General features: G+C 54.8%; 1 pseudogene; it reads right to left on the bottom strand.

Moving 5' to 3' along the window:
• Positions 1–349: 349 nt before the first annotated feature.
• On the bottom strand, positions 350–1,045 carry LOC146754560 (protein MANBAL-like; annotated as a pseudogene).
• Positions 1,046–5,777: the final 4,732 nt, after the last annotated feature.

Raw genomic sequence — 5,777 nt, 5'->3', positions numbered from 1 at the left:
TTCCAGGGAGGGACGTGAAGCCGACCACTTCATGGCTCTGTGATTGCCAGCCCTAGCCAGGCGCATTTTGAGCTGCTAATGAAAGAGGCAGCACCACTATTCATATGTTTGTTTTGCTTTAATTTGCAACAAAGAGATGCTAAATGCATCCAAAATACATTTCAATATGAAATCAAATAATTGGGATACTGGTAATGACTAAAGTTTCCTTAGTTCCTCTTCGCAGTCCACAAAAGGGAAAGCACGGCCATGCCTGAAAACAAGACCACGCAGTGTGTGTCCTTTGGTGCACCTCAGAGGAAGCATTCCAGGCGATTCTGCTGTCCTTTGTGCCTTCCTGCTCAAGCCCTTATCGCTTCTTTTTGCTTTCTTTCTTGGCTTTCTTGCTCAGCTGAGCAGCACTTGCCTTGGGTTTCTTCACTGTCTCTCAAGTCTGAGACTCAAAACCCCCCAAGTCCTACAAGAAGCAATTGGGAAACAGTTAGGGAGCTTTCTAACAACTGGCTGACAGCTGCTTTGAGAGCTCAAGTCACCTGACCGAGCAGCTTTGGGGGCCAGCACTGGAAATTGCCTTCCTGACCTCAGGGCACATTAGAAACTCCACCTTTGTCTAGTTCCCAAAAATCCCATGCAAACCAGAGCCTAAAGTCCTCTCTTGCAAGGCGGTCCGTGCTGGGAGGGTGGACCCTCTGCCTGGCAGCTCACAGGGCTCAGCAGCAGCTGCAGGATAGGATGAGCTGGCACCTCAAGGCTGCTGGCGTGCAGAAGGAAGGACAGAACCAAGTGCGGCACTCTCAGCAGTGCCGGGGCACACTGCCATAGGCAACAGCTACAGACGGTTCCCTCCCAGCTGACTGCCTGAGCATTCCTATTAATCTCACACAGCGCTACTTACTGCCTTTGGGGACTTGGAAACTGGCAGGATGATGGCCAGCACACACAGGAGCTGGAAAAGGGCTCCAAACAAGAGTCCATAGCGCAGCACGTTCTCCATTAGGGTGGGCTCAGGGATCTCAGGTGATGAGAAATGCAGTTCAGCAGCCATAGAGCAGACAGCTGCTGCTCCACTGCTCTCACAGAGGCTGCCTGCTGTGAGGGGGGGGAAAAATGGCATCGTTAGTGTCAGGCACTGCAATGGGGTTACTTCCTGCTAGCAAACATTTCCAGGCTGACTTAGAGAGTTGCTGGGATGATATCCAGGGCCTACTGACTCGCGAACAAAGAGGGACATCAAAGTTGCATTTCAGTTGCCTTTGTCCGCCTGCCTAGGAAAAGACCCCTCAGCCTTCAGTACTGCTGCACTTGCAGGTGGGGGGAAGATAAGCAAGAGAGGACGGGTGGATGTCAAATAAGGGAAGAGCTTAACAGACAAGAATAAACCTATCCCTGAGCTCCATTACACATGCGTGACCACTGCCTTATTAATATTAATACCAGTATTATTCACAGAATTAAAGTTTCCCATGTTCACGTACCTGGTTGTGGACGTGTTTGCTGTCTTGCTGCTGCTGTGCTCTACAACGCCAGCCACAGAAATAAAGCGTGAAGAAAGCTGATCTGTTGAAGACAGAGGAGTGAGCTGTGCTTAACCAACACTGCTTCAGAGCACGCTTACAGTAAGGCACACCTACCTTACAATGGCCACGCAGGAAGCTCCAGACACAGCTCCGGACTGTTTCCATGAAGCCCAATTGCATTTCACAGCCACTCACGCTCTGTAGCTCGACAATCTGCAACAGAAAAGTCACAAGATGCAAATCCCATCCCTCAGAGATGTCACAGACCTCCCCACTCATGGAGCAGTACTCATGTCATTGGGTGAGAAAGCAGACGTGTGCTTACCGAGTGAGCACTGTTTGCTGCCAGTTGCTGGTAGGACCCCACCTAACTCTAAGTAGGAACAGTAACCTACGCCTAACTCTAAAGCAGGAACAGAAACCTAGACCTAACAATAAAACATGAACAATAACCTATACCTAACTCTAAAATAGGAACAATCATCTGCTAACACTAAAACATGAACAATAACCTACTCCTAATTAAAAAACACTAACAATAACCTACTCCTAACAGTGCAACTAAACTTAACACTAAAATTGTAGTACAATGTGTAGAACAATAGAAATAGGGTTAAGATGGATCCAGGGGCCCTCAGAGGTCTCAGAGGAGGAGATGATGTTAAATGAAGCCACACGGCTAATGCTGGGGGCGAGGGCCACGCAGACAGTACGGAGCCCAGCGCCTGGACCAGCAATGGTGGAGCTGAGATGGTAAGGATGTGGGGCCTGGCACGGTGGTGTGGTGCCAGGCCAGCTGTGTCGTGGGCGGATCCACCTCTATGGGCTCATCAGGAGGTGGATCCACCTCCATGGGTTCATCAGGAGGTGGATCCACCTCCATGGGCTCCACGAAGGGGGTCACACGGCTGGTCCAGGCGTGATGGGAACGGGCTCTCTTGCCTGTCTGCTGCCTGATGGTCATGGCGGGCCCCCTCCTCCTCCTCTTCGACCCTGCGGTCCCCGGCTCCATCTTCCCACCTAAATCCTGGGAATCCTCCAGCCTCGCTCTCTTGGTTCCCAACATGGCTGTCAACGGCCGGAGCTCTAAGAGGCGAGTGCGTTGCGTGGGGCAGCGGTGACCAAGGTGACATGGCCAGGGTTCTAACATGGCAGCCGCACTGCTGGCACTGCTGGCACTGGCATTCCACAGGGCATGAGGAGAAGGCTGGAGGACAGGGCACGGCACGGGAGCCAGAAGGAACTGCCTGTGCCCAGCGAGCAGCCCTTCTCTCCGGCCAGCAAGAGGGCACAGAGGAGCCAGCCCTGAGCAAAGGGCCCTCGGCCACCTTCATCCTACCCCTTCTTTGACAAGGGAATCTCTTGGCGCTGCTATACGCAGCATGCAGCACCACGTTGATGGGGCTCCTGAGCTCAGCGCCAACAACAGCAGGCTCCAAAGGGTACCTGACTACGCCTGCCTGCTGGGACACACCAGCTCTGCTCTCCATGTTCAAATCCAGAGCCTCTCCTTGTAATACCTCTGACTCAGTTCGCATTCCAGTCACTCTGATTACATCCCACGTCCGCACACTGTGCTGAAACACACACGGGGCCGCGCTGCCTCACCGACCCTCAGTGGGGACCCACAGCCGTACAGCACCATCAGCACAGCAGAACCGGACCGTGCTCCTGATGCTGCCACTTGTCCAACCACCCTCTCGCTGCCCCCATTCTGCTCAGGCAGCCGGTCCCAGCAACAAACACCAGCACAGAACTGAAGCCCCAACTCATCCCGCTCACTGACAGCCAGAGCAAGGACATGTTACACACCTTCGTTCAGCTCCACGCACTCGCTGGCACCGCACGCATTGCCTCTGCGTGCCGCAGCACCGCCAGCTCCTCCCCCGACATCCCTCCATGCCCCGCACCGCGGCCCGACCCTGTTGGCAACACACAGCCCACTCCTCCCAGCTCCGATCACCTTCCCGGCGCCGCCACGCCGCCATGGCCCGGAACTGCTCCCGCCAGCACGAAGCGCTTCCTGCCCCTCCATCCCTTGCTCCTCCTTTCCCTTCACTTTCCATCCACACTCAGGATGCAGATCTCAATGGAGGTGGCTGCAGAAGATCATCTGTGCAGGCAATCAATGGTTCGTGCTGCACTTCACTGCCTTGTGCTCTTCACTGACTGCTCTGCTGTGCCCTTTCCTAACCCTGCAGGATCAGGATGGCCTGGCTGGCTTTACTGCAGAACCTCATCATCTGAGTCTGAAGCCTTGGGGGGAAAGCTCAGCAGCTGCCAAGGGAAGATTTCATGCCGTGTCCTGCACACAGCCCAGCCCTCCCTGCTCTGCGCTCCTGGCATCCCCTGCAGCCCCTGTGCTGTGACAAACACGATTTGGGCTCAGGCCCAACGCCCTCCCTGTTGCCGGCCCTCCCCCATGCCCATGTGCTGCACCCACAGCGGCTGCCCCAGCTCCACAGCCCCTCAGCCCTCTGCAGGCAGCACAGCCCCGGGCACCGGGCTTGGCCCCAGCCCCGAAGTGCTGCTGCACAGACTGAGCCCAGACCCACACCTGAGATGCAATGACCACTCATCAATCTTTGGTTTCCCTCCTTCACATCCAGGTCCTTTGCTGCACACAGCTCAACAATCCTCTCTTTCACCTCCAGCAGTGCTGCTTGCTGCCATGCAGGCAGCAGGAGGCAGTGCCTTGTGGCTCATTTTACCGAGTCCACTGTGCAGGCTGGTGGAAGGAGGAAGACGCCAAGGTGCCAATTGAAAATGGCCACGAGACACTCCTGGCATCCAGCCTCTCCACGTTGGGCTCTGGCTCAGCAACGTGCTCTCGCAGCACCCTGGCACTAAACACGTGGTGCTGCCCATCATGCGCTTGAAGCCATTGGAGCTGAAGCAGCGCAGCATGGCTCAGGGCCCTTCCGGCTCACGGCTCAGCTCTGGGCCCGAGGTGCGTTCACCTGCAGCCCTCCCGCTGCCCTCTCCTCCTCCACACTGCAGCTGGGCTTCCCAGGGCAAACAGCAACACACGGTGCATCAGAAGGCTGAAAGAGCCAGCCGGGAAGACAGACAAGCTCAAGGAGCTGAGCATAAGGACACCCTTCTTCCTCCCGCGCTGCTTCCTCTCCCTTGGTTTCTTCTCAGCCCTCTCAGAGCAAGGGGATGCTCACAGTCTGTCGCTAGCAGTTCCAGGTGGGCTGAAAGGCCACAGGTACGGAACACCAACAGGGAAACAGGGAAAAGCAGCTGCATTTCCAGGGAGGGACCTGAAGCCGACCGCTTCATCACCCTGCAATGGCCAGCCCAAGCCAGGCACGTTTTGAGCAGCTACTGAAAGAGACAGCACCAGTTTTAGAAAGTTTGGTTCGCTTTTATTTGAAACGAAGAGATGCAAAATGCAACTAAAATACATTTCAACACAAAATTAAGTAGGGAGGATACTAACAATGACTAAAGACATGCTATAAGGTCAGCTAGTAATCAATACGTTGAAACAGGGATCGAGCTGAAGCACCCTGAAGGAACGCAGCGTCTCCAGCTCTTGACATACATCAAGTCCTGCACGGGTGAAGCCCTCTTTGCTTCTAATGCAGCACAAGCCCTTCCCTTCCAGCTTCCTTCTTTCCTCCCAATTGTCCACGAAAGGGAAAGCACGGCCGTACCTGAAATCTCGACCATACTGACTGTTGCCAATGGTGCCACCTCCGAGGAAGCGTTGCAGGTGGTTCTGCTGTCCCTCGTGGATTCTTGCTCAAGCCCTCATCGTTGATTTCTGCTTTCCTTCTCGGCTTTCTTCCTCAGCTGAGTAGCGCTTGCCTCGGCTTTCTTCACTCTCTCCCAAGTCTCAGTCCCCAAACTCTCTGAGTCCTACAAGAATCAATTCGGAAACGCTCAGGAAACCTTCTCAGCTAACAACTGGCTGATGGCTTGCTTTGGGAGCTCAAGTCACCTTCCTGGGCATGTTGGGCTGCCAGAACTGGGAACTGCCTTCCTGACAGTCGGGCACACAAGAAACTCCACATCTGTCTCATTCCCCAAATCCCATGCAAACCAGAATCTAAAACCCTTTCCTACAAAGCGGTCCCTGCATGGGCAGGTGGACCCTCTGCCTGGCAGCTCATAGGGTGCAGCAGCAGCTGCAGGATAAGACGAGCTGGCACCTCCAGGCTGCTGGCAACAGCTACAGATGGTTCCCTCCCAGCTGGTTGCCCGTGCCTTTCTCTCAGCCCGTGAGAGCACCACTTACTGCCTTTGGGGACT

This window comes from Coturnix japonica, chromosome W (assembly GCF_054131305.1).
Source record: "Coturnix japonica strain WE chromosome W, WE-NBRP24, whole genome shotgun sequence".
NCBI lineage: Eukaryota > Metazoa > Chordata > Aves > Galliformes > Phasianidae > Coturnix > Coturnix japonica.
Note: the sequence above shows the minus strand (reverse complement) of the source record. Positions and strands in the feature narration are given on the sequence as shown.